Source organism: Marmota marmota, unplaced genomic scaffold, assembly GCF_001458135.2.
Source record: "Marmota marmota marmota unplaced genomic scaffold, marMar, whole genome shotgun sequence".
In the NCBI taxonomy this organism is placed as follows: Eukaryota; Metazoa; Chordata; class Mammalia; order Rodentia; family Sciuridae; genus Marmota; species Marmota marmota.
This window is the reverse complement of record NW_025999991.1, coordinates 10,193,758-10,214,349: the sequence shown is the minus strand read 5'-3', so window position 1 is coordinate 10,214,349 and position 20,592 is coordinate 10,193,758. Positions and strand designations below refer to the sequence as shown.

Sequence of the window (20,592 nt, the reverse complement as noted above, 5' to 3'; positions counted from 1 at the left end):
CCATCAGAGGGCACAGTGCATTACTGAGACCAGAAGGCACGTGAGCTCAACCCCTGGTCCAGGAGGAAGAGGCTGGGTTAACTCTGGAAATGGGGACAGACCCACAGGAGGGGCTCGCCTGGTCCCTCCAGATGGGCACACTTAGAATGTGACCTGGTTCCAGTGTCTCAAGACGGTGAGAGCTGGGCCTGCCTGTGCACATCTGGAGACCAGAAGACAGACAGAGGGAGGTCGGGGTCTGGAGCGTGCTCCAGAAGGCTGTGCTGTCTGTGCATGAGCAGTGGCTGGGCTGGTCCAGCACCTGACAGTTCTGTGGGGACCATGGGATGTGATTGGCAAGCGAGCGACAGTGTCTCTGGAAACCCAGGGTTGAGATTAAAGGCTTCATTTTCAGAAGCAGGACACCAATATCAAGACTGACAGAGACTGATTAAAAGTCTGCAGGACGCGGAGGGCGGGAGGTTCTGGAATGAGCCTGTGGGGCGGAGCTGGACATCACCAGTGCTCAGACCGCACCTTGTGCAGGGGTCCTGCAAACCTCCCCCTGAGCCAGAGGCCACGCAGCCTGGGCCCAGAGCTTTCCCAGCTTCACCCTCCAGTGACCAGCAGAACCACCCCCACGGAGCAGGCCAAGGTCCGGCCCGGCCAGCAGGCGGGGCCTGAGAGCTGTGCACACACCTTGAACCCTGGCCCGACTGGCTCTGCTGCGCTGCCTGGGAGTCCCCGCTGGTGCACGTGGTCACCTCCATGCTAACCTGGTCGGTGGTGGCCCCGGGAGGAACCCTGGGGTCCAGCAGGCAGCAGCGCCCACCTTCTCTGTGGCAGCCCGATGCCTTCCCCAAACTTATTTATAAATCGCGTGTGATGATAAAAATAAAGCCTTTGAGTCAGCTGGAAAGACGATTGGAGGGATGAGACTGAGAGTATTCCATTAGAGCGATTCACTCTTAAATTATTATTTTCCATAAGCTTTAGTGTTCTAAAAAGATTTTATTTTAATGTAAAGTGCCTGATTCTGCAGTCTTCAGTAAGGCAATAACTTTTCATTAACTTCATTTTTCATTTTTATCTTTCTTTGAGTGTTGCAGAACATAGCATATGATTTTGAATGTCATGTAATAACAAGTCTCTAAAATTATCTGCCCCGTATTTCCATTTGACACTAATATTTGATATGTTAAGTTAAGCAGATCGACAAATGTGGGTCTGGTGGAGTAGCCTCGGGTGACAATGAGAACTGTCAGTCTCCCATTTCCTGACGGCATGCGTGTTGCTAATGACTGCTGATTTCTTAAAAAATTACTGTGAGTGTGTAGAGAGAGAGAAAGGGGGAAAGGGAGAGGAGAGAGGAAAAGAGTCTCAACCGGCTCCGGATAAAAGAAAATAAATAAAAAGAAAAGACAAAAACTGATACATCGTATATTTGGTTTGCAACCAGGAGTGACTCCCGATGGAGAACAACCCGCAGGATCATCTTCATTAAAAAAAATCAGTGTGAGTCTGCAATAGGATTCCATGCTCGTGTCTCTCGCCGCGTCCCACGACGTCTGACGCGCTTCGCAGACGTGCAGTGCCGAGGACTCAGGGACACTGTCCCCGCACCTCCAAGTTGGCCGCCGTGAGCACCCGGCTGGGCCGTGGGTACCTCCCTGGGGTTGTTCACTGACTTCCTTGTGACCAGGGCATGGTTCCTGCCGTGGCAGGGAGTAACTTGTCCCAGGCTCCAGACCCAGGTGGTGGCCTTGCCTCCACTGGGACCCTTGGCTTGCCTGGCATGCATGTCCTGGTCACCAGGGTACAGGTGCTACCTGTTCTGTGAGCTGAGCCCTGGGACCTGTTCCTGCTGTGGGACCCAGCCCCTGTCCTCTGTGCCCTGTGCCTGGCTTCTGAAGGTGCATGTGCTTTCCCCTCATTGCATCAGCGATGGCTAAACTTTGTTGGCATGTGGATTCTGAAATCTGAGCCTCAGTAGGGAGAGAGTGTGCTGGTGACAGCGAAGACACCCTTCTCTGAGGAGCTGGGTGGAGACTGTGACCGTGCTGATTTTCCAGCCCTTCTGGACTTCCCAGAGTTGTTTTCTGGAAGGGCACTCAGGTTGTGCACTGCACAAATCCAGGGCCACGACTTATTAAACTCCTGGCACTCCCTGGCTGGGAGTAGCAGGCTCCTGACCTCTAACCCTGTGGCCACTGAAGACATGGAGCAGGATGGATGTCTGTGTTGTTCAGGGCAATCTTCACAGAAGACAAAGTAGATAGATACCCTGGTGGCATGGGGACAGGGGTTGTGAACTCCATGACTTCAAATCCAGGTGGATATTTGCACCTTGATCAATTTGAGTTTTACGTGAGCACAGAAGGTAGAAGTGAGGGGTGTAGGAGATCATGCACGTCTGGGATTTGTGTGTGTGTGTGTGTGTGTGTGTGCANGTGTGTGTAAGGAGAGGGTGTGTGTGTGTGTGTGTGTGTGTGTGTGTGTGTCTGAGGCAGGAGTCGGGGTGCCTCCTTGCAGCTGCGGTTCTCCCTCGTCTGGCCTTGACTTCTGGGGGAACTGCGGAGGAGGCGTGATAAAGCCTCTCACTAGCAGGGGGAATAAATACTGCCCACAGCGCAGACCATGAGGCATATTTTCCCCGGGGAGCTCCATAATTTTAAAAGCAGCTCCTTTTCCTCTATTTCATTTTGAGGGTCTGGGCCGCTGGGCTGCTGGCCGGGTCTGCCTGCCGGTGGAGACACCCTGGAGCTGTGCCCTGCTCGGTCTACCTGGGGCAACCAAGTCCACTCTCTTAGGCCAGGAAACATTTCCCTCCTCCCGTGGTCACCTGCCACCCCTCCTGGTCTGACGGGACGCGAACCACGTGGGTGCAGAAGCCTGGACTCTGCACCTCGGGCCGGGAAGCCCAGCCGCTCCGTGCCACCCTGAGGTTGAGGAATCCCAGCCCACCCATTCTGGAATCAGAGATGGCCTAGTTGTGAACACCTGTGCTCTGCTGGGGCAGCCGGCCAGCAGAGGGACCTCAGGTCCCCGGGCAGTTCCCAGGTCGCCCTGAACCACCCCAGGAGCTGGAGAAAGCCCCATGGGAGGAGCTGGAGGGCAGCGCCCACCTGACAGGAGACCCGCATGCTCCTGAAGGAAGATCCAGGTTGGCCAGGTGGCCTGGTCACTGCGTGGACTCTTCTCTCTGACCCTACTGCAAAAGGATCTCGCTTGGGTTTGTTTGGGCTAAAGCAATGGCTGCATCTGCCTAAACCCCACTTTCCCTGGTGTCTGGCGGTCCTCACGGCCCACGCAACATGTAAGGCAGGTGTTCGCAAAGGGTCCTGTAGCTTCTAAGCCCATTCCCTTGTCACCCACTGGGGCACCTTAAGGTTCCCTTCAGCCCAACACTGGCAGCTGTGCTTCAGGGTGGGTCTGGAGGCAGCCGCTGGAGTGGTGGCAGGAGGGAGCCGGACGTCCTGGGGTGCTTCCCGCCTGGCTTGGAGGGTCAGTGTGCCCAGGGTGAGTCCTCTGGAGTGGTGGCAGGAGGGAGCTGGACGTCCTGGGTGCTTCCTGCCTGGCTTGGAGGGTCAGTGTGCCCAGGGTGAGTCCTCTGGGGTGGTGGCAGGAGGGAGCCGGACGTCCTGGGCGCTTCCCGCCTGGCTTGGAGGGTCAGTGTGCCCAGGGTGAGCCCTCTGGGGTTCAGCGACAACTGGTCGGCTTGTTGGAGCTCATTTCACGTCTTAGAGAGGCATTTCCCTTTGAGAAGTGGAGGTTCCCAGTGGGACTTAGGAACATTGACCCGAGGTCCTCTGAGAGTCCCCCGGGAGAGAGCAGGAAGGGTCCTCTCTGGCTGTGAGGCAGCTGCTCTGCTTCAGTCCCCTTCGAAGCGGCCGGGCCTGGGACGACAAGGCTCAGAGAGGCCAGGCACCAGCTGGCGGCACAGCGGCAGACAGAGCCCACAGCTGGGCCACGCTGAGCGCTCCTGTGCCAGCTGCGGAGGCTGGGCTGGTGGCAGCTCTACAGCAGGTGCCACTGCCCATCCTGGTTTTAATTTTGTTTCCTACCTTGAGATTCACACACAGCCCGTGTGCTAGGACAGCCGCTTGGCTTCCTGGGGTCGGTGGGTGATGACAGGAGAGTTTCAGATCAAGACCTGGCTCCTCCCACAGCACGAGGTGGCACAGGAGGGAGCCGTGTCTGGGTGATGGCGGGAGGGCGTGGTGGGCTGGGCCTCTGGGTCCTCCCTCACAGTGGGACGCCCTGGCACCTCACTCCTGAGAAGCACCGTCTTACTCCTTTAGCACTGTGTATCTTAGAACATTCTGCTGGGTTACGTGCTGAGTGTGAATAGCCCATGCAGACTTCTGAGGAAGCAGACCCACTCAGGTGAGCCAGACGGTGGCCACAGGGTGGGCTTTGCCTGTGGGCGTCAAGGCGCCCGGAGCCCTCACCTCTGCTTTCTCTGGCTCTGTCTCTGCCCAGGCTGGGCATTTCTTTGGACACTTTTATAAAGGGGAAGCTGACCAGGTTTGTGGGTTTGGCCAGGGCCGTGTCTGTCTCAAAGATGGAGCTTTGGCCAGTGAGAGAACAGGTGTGGGTCTGCTTCTTGACAGGCAGGCGCTGCCTACCTCCACCGTGACAGTGGGCAGTCTGCCTCAGCTCCCCAGGAACGAGAGGGCTTGCTGGGTCTGCCTGCCGCAGACCAGTGGCCTCCAGGCTGGGTGCAGAGCGTCGTACCGGCCCCTCAGCCGGACCCCACACCAACGTGACCGTGACCATTGCAGAGCCTGTGTTCTTTGCTGACTCCTGTCCGTGAGTCGTTGTCACACACTGTAGACTGAGCACAAGCTAATTCTGGAGACGGCTTGAAGACTTATCACGGTGTTCTGTTGCTGCTGGAAGTCCACTGCCTACCCGGACGCCAGCCAGGACGGGCACCGGGAAGGTCCGGCCACAGAGCAGAGTGCACACCGCAGTCCGGGAAGCACTGGCTTTTCCGTCTTTTCAGTGGTCATATAGGAGAAATACCTTCTGAAGTAAAATCTCATGCTAAACCCAAAGGTCTTGTGTCTTCACCGAGATCACCATCCCGGGAAGGGCTGCAGCAGGACAGAAGCCCCGTCAGAGCTGGATCTGCCCTGCGGGGCCATCAGCAGCCCCCACAGCCCAGGAAGGACGGCTCTGTCAAGAACTAGAAAGCCATTCCCCGATTGTGTGGAAGTCTGTTCTTAATTTAAAAAGTTTATTCTTATAATAATTATGTCCATTAATTAGTCCATTTTAGGAATGGCTTGAACGTCAAGTTGGAAATGCCATCTTGGGGAGCTAAGTTACATGGCACATTTGAATTGGTGGCTGGAAATTTACATTCAATTTGGATAGAAAGGTTACAATTGCTTTTAGCATCTCAATTTCAGATGGTTGAGATAGTGACTGTGAGTAAAGTGCACACCTGTCCTCCTCCACCCACCCACCATTCTGCAGGGTTTCGACGTTTGCTTAGCCATGTGTCTACTTGAACCCCCTGTGGTCAGGGGGGTTCCCCTAGGATCAAGGAGGAGCGGTCTCTGGCTGCCCAGAGCTCGGGGTTTCCTGGGTTCCCATATGCAGGAGGTTGGTCAAGAGTGGGCTCTTCCTGGGTGGAGCTGGCCAGGCCTGTCTGAGACCGGGATCTTAGCCCAGGCATGCATTGATGGCTCAGGTGGGCACCATTAAAAAAACCGGCAATATGAAATAGAGCTGTTGAAAGGGGGTCAGATGAGGGGTCTCTGTGCTACAATGTCCAGAGGGTACCTGAGGGCATCGCAGGTTGCAGATTTGTGTGTGACATTTATTGAGGATACCAAGGTGATTGATTGTTCAGGTGTTCTCTCCTTCAGTTTTCAATAATGTCGACACTAGTTGACATGTTGGGGTCTGACTTTCACAGGCAGTCCTAACAGCCAAGCATGGCCTCTAAATCACATCTCAATCTCCATTGTCAGCAAGACCCCTGCAGTAGAGCCCAGAGCAAGGTCAGCAGAATTGGGAGGCCACAGGTTTCCCGGTGTGGTCCCTCAGTGCTATAAGGTTCCTGTAAGGAACTGTGCCTTTTGATTGAACCTGATGCCAAATAATAGCCCCTTCTAGAAGAGCATGAGAACATGATGTCTGGAGTGTCGGGTAAGTGCATGTGTTTCCTCTTCAGAGCAATCGGACGCAACTCGGGCTGTGAAGGGGGTTGATCAAACTCTCCCTTGACCCCTCCTTCCCGGTGTCAGTCATGCTGCATCCCAATCCCTCAGAGGAGCTGAATGTGTCAGGATGGGAGGTGCTGTGGCAGAATGCTTGGGGAGGTCAGCCCTGGGCAGTCCTGGGGTCTCATGGTGGGTACTGGGGCTCCGGCAGGGTGAGGGGCATCCCAGGGATGCTCTGTAGACCACCTTTGGGGACCCAGGGGCCTACATGCCACATGCAGGATGCAGGCAAGCAGGATGGGCCTGCTCCCAGGGTCCTGGTGAAGGGACCACATGTCCTGAATGCAAGTCAGAGGGCAGCCAGCAGCAGAGCTGGAGGGCCTTCTGCTCCCCCTCCCGTGAGAGTGAGGCCCCGGGCTGCAGTCGGTGGAAGAAAGGGTGAACAGAGAGCTGACCAAAGGTGACCTGGGAGAACGTGCTACTCCTCCCAGGGACCCAGTTAACTCCGTCCAAAGACTTGCGGAGGTGGCAGCTCATAAACACTCTCTGCTGCTGGCTCTCTGTGGTCAGAAAGAGCTGTCAATTACCCACTTCCTTCAGTCCTGCTAGTTTGGGATGGCAATCACCAAGTCATAGCCATTTTGGCAACAAGTCCAGAGCAGGTCCAGTCCAGCCCGCCGAGTCTGTGGATTCTGTTCCCCGGGGTAGCTCTCCTCCACACTGCAGGGGGCTGATGCATGTAGGGTCCTGTGCTGAGTCGCAGCTGCACGTGCCTGTAAACAGCACCACGGCTCCTGCCCTCTGCCACCAGTGTTCCTCCCGTCCCTTTGGAAGTAACTTCCAGATGTCCAAGGCTGGCTACTTCTCTTCTGGGCTTGTACTCATCTCAAATTGAATCTAACCCACAGGGAGCTCTTGGTGGCTGACCCTGGCCCATGTCAGGTCTCTCCTCCTACCAAGGTCCTCAAGAGCCTAGATCCGCCTCGGCACACCCAGGCCAGCTTAGGATTTCTCTGGACTTGATCTTCTCCTGTCCACCAATCCCTCCGAGGGCTGGAGATGAGCTTCTCCTCTGCCTGACTCCGTGTGAGGGGATCTGGGTCTGTGCTGCACACAGCAGCCCTAACATTTACAGTTTTGAGTGTGGATCACCCACTGCATGCATTTCTGCACTTCCTGTGTTCCCAGGACGACGTCCAAGCCCCTCTGTCTGCACTCCTTGGCTTGCCCCTTCTACTCACATGGGCCATTTTCTAGATTCTGTCCCAGAAATTAACTGCTCCTCAGTGAGTTTAGGCACCCACCAGCTGGGGCCTCCATCAGGAGGGCAGGGTTCAGGGGGCTTGTGTTCTAGTGGTCCAGGAAGGCTGCTCAGCCCACCAGCCCCCCTGGAGCAGAGGAACAGGTTCATGTTGGTCACTGTGATTTTCTATCTCCCATAAAGCGCAGGTGCTGTATAATGTCTGCTCTGATAAGAATAAATCCTGTCTGATCATTTCACCAGGACGTGATATGCTTCGCCCAGGGCCCGCGTCCCGCAGGGCTTGGGTCTTGTCCACAGCCAGTCATGCTGCAGTGGTGGGGTAGGTTGTATACAGCCCAAGAAAGTGCCTGGACACAGCCTGGCAGACACGTGGCTTTGTAGGAAGGCACACAGAGACCAGGCTGCTGCAAGAAGCAACCTGCTGCAGGCACACCTGTCCGCACCGTGCTTTGTCCAGTGGGGCCAGCTGGATGAGCAACATGTGTCCCTTCCTCGGGGTCCTTGGTTGGACACCCATCCCCACTTATAGAGGGGTGTGTGACTTGGTCTGCAGAAGCGGTGACGTCATGAGCATTAGCTTCTGGTCTCCCAAGGAGCCGCGACCTGGTGCATGTGCAAGAGAGCAGCCTTCCCTGACATCCCGGCCTGCCCAGTGCCCGGCACCTGAGGGAAAGCCAGCCCTTCAAGGATGGCGCACCAGCACCCCTGCCAGGCCTGCGCTCCCCGTGCCCTGCACTCAGGTAGGTTTTGAGGAACAGCAAGGGGACAGTCAGGGGTTTTACGGTCCCCTTTTCTTTAGGGACTACTCAGGTTGCATTTCAAAGGTGTAAGGCAGGTAGCAGAAAGTGCTCCGTCAGGGCAGGAGAGGGCAGTGGGGCCAGGACCGGGGCGTTCCTTCCACCTGCGGGAGCCAGGTGGCCTGTGTCACTGAGGCCAAGTGGCCTGGCCTCTGTGTGAGCCAGGGCAGCCCAGGAATGACACCGAGGCCTTCCCCATCATGTGTGCCAAGAGGTCTCCAAGGCCTGGGTGAAGGCGACCTCTCCTCGACGTGCACTAGTCCTTCACCGCCTTGGAGGCCGGGCCCATGGCCAGCCCTGGCATCGGCTGGACTTCTGCTGAGGAGCAAGGCCCAGTGCCCTCCCACCCGCTGCGCCTCGGTGGCCTGGCTTTCTGTGGGGCCGTTGCCTGTGCAGCCGCTGCCTGCTCTGGAGCTCCGGGCCTGGAACGGCAAGCATCCCTTACTTTTCCCACAAATAAAGAGTTTTGGGCCCAGCAGCCTGCCCATGACATCGCGCTACTAAATTCGCATGACAGTCATGAAACGCTCCCATAATCAGGGACACGGGGTGATTTTCCGCCCCTGACAAGCCCCTGTATTGAGTATGATAACAGTTACTTTGTCTTCATCCACCGCTGGAGTATCATATCAATCCATTTGATGGTCCAGCCAGCCGAGCCCGGCACTTCTGTATCAATCTTCATAGAGCGCTGGCTGTTGTCTAACAAAAAGCCTGAAATGAGATCATTCAATCACTCGCTGCCGCCCAGTCGTTCTCCTGCAGGACTCAGCTCCCTGTCACTCTCCCACCCGGCATGGAGAGAACAGGGGCTAATTGTAGTAGAAATACCTAGTGCTTCAGCACAGCCAGCCATGCACACCAGGAGGGGAATAGAGCCTCCTCCATACAGCACAGTCTGCACCATTAAAGATCCACGGCGGCACCAGAGGGACATCCCATCCACTAACGCCCTCCAGGCACTCTGTGGCCATCGCGCAGCTTCCTGAAGCGGGTTTCGAGTCCCACCGTCCCACAGTCACACCTAGGTAGCAGTCTGCCTCGTGTTGCATGAGTGATCAGCCGAATGTGTGCTTGGGCTTCCCCTGGACTTAAGACACAGCAGAACTGTTTCATAGAACTCGAATAAAATGAGAAAACACCCACCCTCAAATCTGATGGTGGAAGCAGGGGGCAGGTTCATGGACCCACTCTGCACTACACGCCTGTTTGAGAGACACACCAGGGGGAAGAGAAAGGAAGAGGAGGGGAAGCCCCTGCTCCTGGCCACCCCTGCTCCCTCCCTGTTTCAAGAAGTCTCGGGTTGTTAAGAGGATGAGTTTCTCTGTGTAATGAAAGGAAGAGACTGGGTGATCCCTGATTAATCCAGAAACCGTTTCCCCAGTAGGACCTGGCGCGACGCTCAGGAAGGTTGGACTGAATTTCAGGGGCCTGGTCTGAAAGCTCTCATGGAGGTTTCCACGGTGTCTTGGGTGCTTTGACACCGAGAGATCTTTGGCTTCCAGACAGCTTAGTCCTCATTGTCTTGCGGATGAGACAGTGCCATTTCCCGTCATCAGTGTAAGGACGGACTGTTAAGCTGAACTTCGGTGCCCTTGAGGGAGGTTCCGCCCGTCCTCCCGTCCACACCCGCACACACCATGTGCTGTCCTGTGGGCAGGCGCGCTGTTCCAGACATGAGCTACTCCAGGAATCGCCCAGGAAAACACGAGATGCTAAGAGAGTTTGTCATTTTGAAGCGATGTCTGTCCCTGCGGGCCAGGTGCCAAGAAACATGCTAATTATTTCCCTTAATACCAAACCTTTATGTTCTAAACACAGTGTCTTGGAAACCCGGAAACAGATGTGCCGCGGCATAATGCAAATAAAGAGCCAGGCTGCTGCAGGAAGGTATGCCGGTGGGAATCCGGGGTGCTGGTGGGAATCCGGGGTGCACACAATGGGCTCCTCCGTGCAGCTGGGGCTCAGGCTCTGACCCCTACTTGGCTTTTAGAGCATTTGTTTTTCTCCTATTTTAAGCAGTACAGGAAAAAACAATGTTCCTAATTCTTTCCTTGTGATCTAATTGGCTGTAGTCCACACACACACAAGGTTTTGGTGCAATGTTAGAAAGACACAAAGTGATATTAGAATGGTTACACCCCACAGGTAGAGCGGAGATACGGGAATATTCTTCCTCTTTTCGAGAAAAAGCATTTCCTTTTGATGACCTTAGGATGGACATTAGACACAGGACTGGCAGCTGCGTTAACGAGGACCCCTAGTGCAGTGCCCGCTTTCTGGTTTCCCCTCCCACCTGTGCTCTTCCCTGGCTGTGTGGCACAAGAATCCCTCTGCTCCTGAAACTCTAACGGCGGTTTTGCAATGTCACCATTTTTTTTCTATCATCCAAATACCCCAATTCAATTAGGCTCCTAAACTCCCCACTCCAGGTCTGGTGGCCGAGCAGCTCTTGCGAGAGGAGGTGGAAGAGCCGCGCTGTCCATGTGAGATATGGTCCAATCAACAGCCAAAGTTTCCTTGTCAGTTTTGATATATCCCATAATAGCTGCAGGTTGTTTTGCAATGTCCAATGTTCTGTGAAGATGGGCTTTTCATATTCTTTATTGTTTTTTACTGACAAAATGTTGCCTGGACTTTTGCAGTTTTGTGAAATGAAACAACAGTAAACACAATATATAATTGCTCCTCATCCGCCTAGCTGGACGCCCCATCCTGTGGTCAGCCTGGCCAGGGCATAACTGCGTGGTTCATTGATCCTTCATAAGTGCCTCCTTAGTGACTGAGCGCCACAGCTCTTCCGGTCCCCTTGGCCCATGTGGGCCCATGCGGATCTGAACATGCACTAATGGGCACTTTGCCACCTGTGCTCACATTTCACTGTCTCTCCGGCTGGGGGCTGAGGAGGAAGAATGAGATGACCCCCTGCAGTGGGTGGGAGCTGCTGGGCCTCCATGCCGGCGGCCCTGTTGGCTAGTTTCTCCCTGGGGAGCCGAATGCATCCCTCGTTCACTCTTCTCCCCACATCCCCTGTTTCATTTGGAGACACTGACCCAGGGGGTACTGACCCACTAGCCAGCAAATTTTGGTATTGGAGAAGCCAGGCCTCAGGACCCTCGCCAGGGCCAGGCAGGGCGCACACCCCCTCAGGGACAGGTGCCCAGGGCGATTTGCGCGGCACGGGAGTGTGAGCGTGGTCCTTGGGTGGAACTTGCGGGTGGCCATGCCCCATCCCTTGCACACAGAGCCCTCCTGTGCTCGTGATCTCCTGGCTTCGTGGTCAGGACAGTCCCTCAAGACTCAGTTACTTCAGTGCACGTCAACGACTGTGGGCACAGTGGAGGTGGCGCTGCGTGGTCTGAGCGGCGTTGCTTGTGCTCTTGCTCTCCCACGGCAGGCGTGAGCCGCTCAGCAGCGGGACTCGCTGTGGCATTGAGCCTCCACCCCAGGCTTCTTGCTGTGTGCAGGTCGCTGTCCCTGACATTCTCACCACCCCGACGTGGGCGTCGTGAGGCCACACCCGCTGTCTGACATGGATCATGTGCCAACTTGTTCCCTCATGAGAATGCTGACATGGAACAGCTCCTCAAAGGAAAGAGCACCGCTCCAGCGACTGCTCTCGGCTGCGGTGTGGGGAAGGCCAGCAGAGGCACATGGTGGTGAGGCGGCCCTCTGTGCATGCAGGCGCGGTGGCCCCGTCCAGGGTGAGAGCTGGGTCCACCGCTCCAGGAGCCCCTTGGCAGTGTGAGTGCCATGGGGAACTCCCATACCTGCTGTGCCCTGGAGAGAGGAGCGTGTGCTTCTCTCTCCATAAGGCCTTGTCCTTGGAATCGTTGCCCCCGGGGCCACTGGCCGGTCACCATGCTGGACTGCTTCTGGATCTGCTGGTTCCATTCCATGATAACTAACTCACTCCTGTGACAACTAACCCTCTCCTATGATAACTAAACTGCTCCTGTGATAACTAACCCTTTCCCCAAATAACTAACCCACTCCTGTGATAACTAAACTGCTCCTGTGATAACTAACCCTTTCCCCAAATAACTAACCCACTCCTGTGATAACTAACCCACTCCTGTGATAACTTTAGCCCACTCTTAAGAAGAGTAACCTGCTCCCATGATAACCAATCAGCTCTCATGATAACTAACCCATACCCAAGAAAACCAACCCACTCCCATGATAAGAAACCCGTTCTCATGATAACTAACCAGATCCCATGATAACTAACCCACTGCTGGGATGGGGAACCAGCCCTAGGGATGAGAAGCCAGCTCCCTGGTCACTAGTCACTCCCGTGATAACTAACCTGCTCTGGTGATAGTGGCCTTGATGAGGGCACCTCCCTTCCCTTGAGTGACAATTAAATTTCAATAGGAGCTTTTGAGGATATTCTGGTGCCCAAGGTCATGCACTGTCTCTGTCTCTGTTTTTCCTTCTTTGTTTTCATTTCACCTCGTTTCTTGTTGTGCTGGGTGGAACCAGCCCGGGCAGGTAGGGAAACGCTCCACCCTGAGCCATGGCCCCGCTCTCCTCCCCGTCTCAGTTCAGCAGAAACAGGATTGTTGAGGCTGTTGTTGTTGAAGGCTGCAAGGCTGAGTGGCCATCTCCCGGGGCCTCTGGGCCCAGGCGACCCTGCATCTGGACTCCTTCACTGTGAAGTGAGTGGGCGGGGGGTGCGTCTAATGCTGTTCTCCGCTGTGGGCTTTGGTTCTGTTCTTCTGACATCCCCAGAAGGGGGACAGCAGGCCCGGCTGTGCTCGCCTGGGTCAGCCTGTTTGCAGGCCTACACAGTCCCCCTTTAGGCCTTGCGATCCCCGGGGACTGGGTCTCACTGTGGGATGGACGGGCTCCTCCGGCTCTTGGTCCCGCTGCCAGGCCTGGTGGGCTGCACACAAGACACAGCTCTTTCCTGGGAGTCGGGTGCGGGGAGAGCGTGTGCGTGAGGCTGGCCGCCTGTTCCCAGCGGTGTCTGCCCCGGGCTCAGGGCTCCATCCTCTAACCCGCTCTCACCTCCTCCAGTCTTTCCTCTCACCTGAGAACCATCAGTTATTTCTATACAAAGCAGCTTAGCAATATCTTCACACTTTGCTGTAAACACAAAGAGTTTATGAGTCTCCTCTCAGAGTGACTTATCTGTCATCTGCTGGTAAAAAAGTGACTTTTACTGTCCCTCTGTGCCCATTGTACAATTGACATAGCTGAGACCAGGGGGAGTCAAGGACTCGCCAAGGTCGCAGGGCCTCTCAGAAGCAGGGCTCTGCCTCCACCATGCACAAGGGACTTCCCCTGCCCTCTTATGTCCTAAGAAGCACCTCCCCTGGGGTTCCTGAGACTGGGCTGGCCCTGGTGAGCAGTGGGGGGGGGGGTTTCAAAAGTTTATGAGGGGTAAGGGCATCCTGGAGACTCAAGTGGAGCAGGTACCGGCAGCCAAGGGGTGTAGGAGGGAAGCGTGGGGCCCCTCAGGGAGATGGGGTGCACAGAGGGGAACACAGGCCAGTGGGCACGGAGGGCTGCCAGAGCCCAGGGCAGTGGAATGCCAGGTCAGGTCTTCCTTTAATTTGAGCGGCCTTAGGTGGGGGTTGTGAGATGGCAGGAGCCACACATGGCCAACGCTAACCGAGTCTCGGGAGATTTCAATCTTGCCATGTTTTCCTCATCTCAGAGGACCAAGGGGACATGCACAACAGAGAGGTCCTGCTGTGACAGTAAGGAAGATGGAGACCACAGCGATGCCGGCCCAGGAGATGGGGTGGGTTTCTGGGCAGACGGATGTGGCCACGGGCCTGGGGAGAACTTGGGCCATCAGGTGTACTCAGCTCTTAGCCCAGATGGGGACAGGGGCTGCCTTGTGCCCTGGAGCACGGCTAATTTGGCCCCCTGGCCACCAGGATCTGTCCTCCTCTGAAGAGACAGATTTGGGCAATCGTTTGTATAAAATGTGAGCAAATCAAACCAACACAGGTCTTTCAGAAGGCAGGGCAGGGTCATCCTGTGGCCTCAGCTGGGTGTCCCCAGCCTCCTCTTCCCACTTCCTGGTTCAGCGAGCTCGCTAGGCCTCAGCATCCCCAGCTCTGCCCCCTCCTGGGGGATTCGCTCTCTTTTCCCTGTCTCTCACGACCCCCTCCTGCCAGGCTCAGCGCCTGCCCCCTCCTTCTCTCCCGACAGCCCTGCCCCTGCCCTGCTGGCCCCATCCATGTGCACTGATGGGGCAGCAAGCTCACAGTGCCCTTCAGATCTGTGTCCAGGAGCAGATGCCCAGTCTCCTAACTATCGACGGCTCACTATCACGTTGAGAAGTTAGTCGTCATGAATCACTAAACACACAGAGGACACAGCAAGTGTATCGTCAAGAGTGGCCTCAGCTGTACATCTGTTTCATGTCAGAGCCCTGGCCGCTTGGCTATCCTAAACTTATGGTGCTAGAAATGTGCTCTTGTGTGGTTTATTCTGAAGAAACTCTGCAAGCTTACGAAGCCTTTCAAGAGTACGTTAAAAAGAAAAAAAAAAAAGACCTAAAGAAAACTCAGTTGCAAAATGGCGATATCAGGGACGGTTTAATGCCCTGCTGCCCCTATTTGAAATATTGAAACACACCCAACAGCAGGGAAATAGCTAGGTAAACAACGACATGTTGAAGACCTGCATGTGTATGCAGTTACTGAAATATGGCTTAGGTGCGTATTTATGCTTTATACAAAATCATGCACTCCATTAGTGAGGACAGGAAGGAAAAGTGGAGAGCAAAACAGGTGATTTTCTCAGGTGTACTCTTGAAGGATTGTTTTGCTAATTCCTTTCTGGTGTTCTAAAATTTTTCCCAGAAGAAAAGCTAATTAAAAAACAACTCTCTAAAGAGAAGAATTAAGTTGAACCAACATGGTTTTAGGAAAGACTTCCTGAATTAGTGAAGGGTACCCTGGTGGCCAGGGTCAGCACCTGCTGGCCTGGGACAGGGAGCCTGCATTGCTGATACGGCCCCTTCCTGAAGCTGTCTGTTTTGTTGGGTTAGCGCTGAAGAGGTGGCACTGAAGAGGTGGCACTAGACAGGAGGAATGAAAGGAAGCCTACCTTCAGGATGCTGACTCCTTCGAGGTGTGACGCCGTGAGGAATAAACGCACCCCTTGGCTGGGTTCGGTGGCGTATGGCTGTAACCCGGTAACTCTGGAGGCTGAGGCAAGAGGACGGCAAGATCAAGGCCAGCCTCGGAAATTTAGTGAGGTCCTCAGCAACTTAGTGAGACCCTGGCTCAAATAAAAATAAAAAAAGGGGTTGAGGATGCGGCTCAGTTGTCAAGCACCCTGGGTTCAATACCCAGTACCCACATAAGTAAATAACACTTATTTACTTATAAGTATTAGTAAATAAGCAAACACACTCGTGATGAGAGTATTCACCTGTATGGCACATAATGGCTTATGTTTCTAATTAGACCTTTTAAGCATACAGTCAATGCAACCAGGATGTGAAATGTGTTTAAGTTAATGTTACAATTAGAACATTGGCATTTGCATTTACTGGCTTTTTGTGCTTGAATTTGTAATGCTAACATTGCCTCAACAAGATTTTGTGTGTAATTTCTCCGGTGTTTTCTGAAGTGGCAGAAAGAAACAGAAAACACTCACTAACATTTGCACAAAAGCTTCAGTGGGCAGCCAGGGTCCCCTCATGCAGTGGCAGCCCAGGCTGGGAACCACCCTCTGCTGGCCTCTGCCTGCTGCCTCCCCTCAGCCATTTGCCCCTGAAGTCTCCTAAGAGGCTTTGAATGTGACAGAAAGGGACAGTGGTTTGGATTCTGGAGTGCAGATATTGAACAGTATTTCTTCCTTCCATGAAAAATAGGTTTCAAATATAGAGTTTAATTTCCGAAACGTAGTGACAGCCTTTGGTTAGATCAGGTGTTGGGGTCCATTGTGACCCTGTGTGGTTGGAACTCCGGGAGGGTTCTGCACACCAGATGAGGCGGTTTCAGGGAGGCAGACATGATGGCTGGGTGGGCCTGCAGCTTCGGTGTGCAGGCCCCTGGGCCAGTTAGGTGACGGTGACACTCACCCCCTTGGACAACGTGCCAGGATGGGTGCTTGACCGGAGGGCAGTCAGGAGGGCGGGGAGCCAGGGGCGTGTGGCGCAGACGTTTCTGAGCCTGGGGGACTGGAGGTGAGTGCCTGGAGCTGGTCCTTGGGACTGAGCGTCTTGGGACAAGCCTCGGCCTGGAGCCTTCCTCAGGCAGACACCTTCCTCCAGCGCTTTCCACAGCCCAGTGGCCAGGAATGTTGTGGTCTCTCCTTTCCAGGAGACTTCAAACAGGCGCTCCATGAACCAGGGCACAGAAGGCTGGCTTTGACTCCTCGGGCTCAGGTTGTCCTGGGTCGCGCATTGGAAGTGCAGGTTGGTGGCCCACATGTCCCTTTCTCTGCCAGAGAAATGGCAATGATCGCTGCCCTGGGCAGACTGTGCAGGTGGACTGCAGGCCTGTAACTGCAGCCTCCCCCTCTGCACTCTGGTGGGACCATGGGACGGCCTGCAGGTCACTGCACACTGGACGGAGATGGCACCCGGCCAGGGGTGGGAAGGAACGTGCTGTGCTTACTCTGGAAGCCTCGGGCAGGCACAGCTGGGGACAGAGCCCGGCCCCCTGCTCCAGGCTTGTGCTGCCCCTGCCTCTGAGCTCCCCCAGACTACTGAGCTGAGAAGACAAGGCCTCTTGAGCCCAGGGCTGCGTGCCGCTGCTTGATGGCCTACTTGCTAATTTGTTTGCTGTACTGCGGCTTGAACCTGGGGTGTTCTGTCTCTGAGCTACATCCCCAGCCTCTACCCCAATTGTTTTTTTTAAGTTTTAAGACAGGGTCTCCATAAGTTGCCTAGGCTGGCCTTGAACTTGTGATTCTCTGCCCTCAGCCTGCTAGTCCCTGGGATCACAGGTGTGTACCACAGGGCCTGTCACGTTACTTATTTGTAAGGACTTTGTACCCTCTTCAGAGGGGTAGGGGTTTGACCTGAATTTTGCTAAATTTCAAAACAGATGTGAACACTCATGTCTAGCTGGGACATGATTTAAATATATATGTGCATATTCATACATACGTGCACATGCATTTGCTAATAGTTATGATTTTGGTGTTTCCTTCTTATTATGCAATTTCTTACATAGTTGTAATCTTAACACCATGCTCACACATAAAATTTGATTTTACTTTTTCAATTAATGTGGCATAATTACTTTTATATTATCACATAGTCTTTATAAACACTGCTTTTTTGAGACTAACTGCTATTTAATAGCTCTATCACGGTCCAGTTTTTGGATATCTCTGTGGTCCAAGTTTTGGAGCCATTTGGACTTAATAAATCGTAATGGTTTGGATATGAGGTGTTTCCCAAAGCTCCTGTTGATGCAGGAAGTTCAGAGGTGGATGGCTGGACTGGGAGAGCAGCAGCCTAAGCTTTTGAATGGACTGGCTGGGGTGACTGTGGGCAGGTGGAGGGACTGGAGGACCCTCCCTGCTCTGCGTCCTGGCTCCCCTAATGGAGCACGGCGTCCCCACCGCAGCCCTTCACCACGATGTTCTGCCTCTCCGCAGACCCAGAGCCGGGCGGCCGGCAGGCAGATGCTGGATCTCTGAATTCATGAGCCAGAGGGGACTTTTCCTCCTCTAAGTCCTTCTTGTTGGGTACTTTGGTCTCAGGAAAAGGTGACTAGCACCATCATCAGTGTTCTGAGCAACTGGTACTTATGCCACATGAGGCTTGAAAGCCTAACCTTGTGGGTGTTGGACGAGGCTGGCTGTGGCTGGGACAAAGAGGAAGCCAGGGAGGGGCACTGTGTCCTACGCTGCTGTGTGGACCCACCTCGGATCTGGATCTCACGTTTGGGGGAAGCAGGGGTGTGAGAGGAAGGGCCAGACTCGCGCCTCAGACAGTGAGTGACTCTGGGTGCTTGTGCTTGCTCATTTCACGCTGGGCACGTGTCCTGGGCGAGGAAGACCTGGAGCACAGGTTCAGTGCCTGCCGAAGCTGGCCTGGACGCTGGCACCTGACTCTCACCCAGATCAAGACATCTGTGTGCAAAGGGGTATCAGTGATTTCCCCCAGTGTGGAAATCAATGGCACATTAGCACATTTAAACCATGGATCCATGATTGTATTGCATTATTTAATTATTTGTACACATTGATAAAGAAATCTCTTGAAAAACAACTCCCTTATTGTTTAAAATGCTGTTTTTCTTGACTTACACTTTCAACCAAGAAAATACACAAATGGCCAAAGTCCAGCTCTGGTTGAAATGGGGGCACCCACTGCTGTACCCAAGTGGCCACGTGATTTCTGTGGAAATACTCCCTCCTGGCTGCCCAGGTGCTGGCTGGCCAAGAATCCTGTGTCCACTGCTGGGCTTGCACTGTTGCTGTCTTAACTGTGGGGAGCCATGCCGACCGTTCCAACGTGGGACCACTTAGGATAAAGAAGTGTGTGGTGGGATCCTAGTGGCTTTAGCAACAGTCGGGGTGACAGGGCAGTAGTTAGTCCAAGGTGATTCTGGGAACATTCCTCCAGCTTTGATCCGATTGGCCTTGCAGAGCTGAGCTCATTTCACTCTCCTTTTGGAAACTGAACACAGATTATCAGACCCATGGATGGCAGGGAATCGCTGCCACAGCCAGGCGGCCTGTGGCTGCTGAGACGCTGGTTATCATTGGCCGATTTCAGTGTTCGAGCAAGTCCTCGCTTGCATATCAACATCGTCCCTGCCTCGTTTTGCTTTTTCTGAAGGTCGCCATAGGAAAATATTGCCATCTGATTGATTTATTTCCTCCCGAGATCCTCCATTGGTACTTAATGTGCAACAGTGAGAGCGGCATGTGGAGACACCTTACCCAGCGCGGCAGATCTCCGGGTAAATTATCCGTGGTATTGGGAACTCGCAGGTCGTTGACTATCCCAATTTAATTTGGGCAGTACAGGACATTTCTAATAATTAATACTGTAATAACACTTAATGATCTGCACTCATGCAATCTGAAATTCCAGCTAATGGTGCAGTTTTTAGTGATTGCACAAACAGCAAGTTTTAAATGTGTCAAATGCTGCTATTTCAGCATCCCGGTGCCAAGCAGGAGACCCTGCCCGTGGGCTCTGGCTGACCCGAACCCAGAGCCTAGACACGGATGCGGCAGCGGTGGGCTGGGTCCCCAGGGAAGGGCTGCCTCTGCGGCGTGGGTGCTGGGGCAGGAGGACGGCAGGGAGCAGAGCGCTTCCCTCCAGATGGAGAGGCACTTGAAAGCCGTGAGCAGCGGCACAGCAGAGGGAGAGGAAGCAGAGGGATTGGGGCAGGAGCAAGGCTGCAGACTCTCACAAACATCCTCAGAAAGGAGTTACTATTTTGGAGCCTGGCCGGCAGATAGCGCTGCATCTGCTGACCTCGCCCTCCACCCACGCTGCTGTTCCATTTGGACACATGAAACTGTCCTAGGCTCCTCGGCAGATGGGGGCCCAGCCTGTGCTGGGGACTACCCTTCCTGCAACGATGTTGGTAATTGCATGATTTTTTTGAGAGGTGCAGTACTGTTTTATTTATTTTTTTAATGGGAAGACATTAAATTATATTCCATCTACCATTTCATAAGAACAGAAAATGGTAAAACTGAATGAGAAATGCAGTAGTTGTTAGCCAGGCAATAATTTAATTTTGTCATTGTTTGTACTCACCCCGAATGCTACCTCCTTTAGGATTGCAATAGCCAATCATTATTTTAAAAAATAGGAAGTGAGACATAAAGGAATGTACAAGGAAAATGCCATTCTAGCTCCAGAGATTTACACTCTGCTTTCCCTTTCTTCCTTTCACAGTGCTCCCGGGATGGAGGGCCTGACGCTTGCGAGGCTGATCTTCTCATTATAGCATGCAGATGAAATGTCATCCGCTATCGGCTGTGATATAGATCCACAAGAGAGATATATAGATTTGCGTGGTGCCAGTAACACACAAATTGGCTTTCTAAAGCCTCTAGTATTTGAAATACTCTTTCACGAATATAACCAACTCAAAACAGCATCTAAAATATTTTAAAATTAATTTTAGTTTATATCTTGCGTTTACAGAAAAGAAAAGCAAGGATTTGCAGTAGCAATTAATACTGTGAATTATCTGGTTCCCCTTCTCAGTTACATGTACCCAAACATGCTCCCATGTGGCTGTCCACAGCTTTGTCCCACTGTTGGGGTTTTGTGCACTCCCAGGAAGGGACCTTCTGTTCATTGATTGGCATGAGTAGAGTCCATTAAAGAAGTCTAGATCTCAAGGAACACGAGGAAGACACCAGTGAGGCATTCCCAGCCCTAAGTGGGGCAAACGAGAAGGGAGGCTTAACAGAAATC

General features: G+C 53.7%; 1 long non-coding RNA gene across 1 annotated transcript; it reads left to right on the top strand.

The window, feature by feature from the left end:
* Positions 1 to 2,884: 2,884 nt before the first annotated feature.
* LOC125617861 lies at positions 2,885 to 20,269 on the top strand. Its single transcript, XR_007348981.1, has 3 exons — positions 2,885 to 3,295; positions 18,988 to 19,111; positions 20,065 to 20,269. It is a non-coding gene; the product is annotated as an uncharacterized LOC125617861 (long non-coding RNA).
* The last annotated feature ends 323 nt before the right edge of the window (positions 20,270 to 20,592 follow it).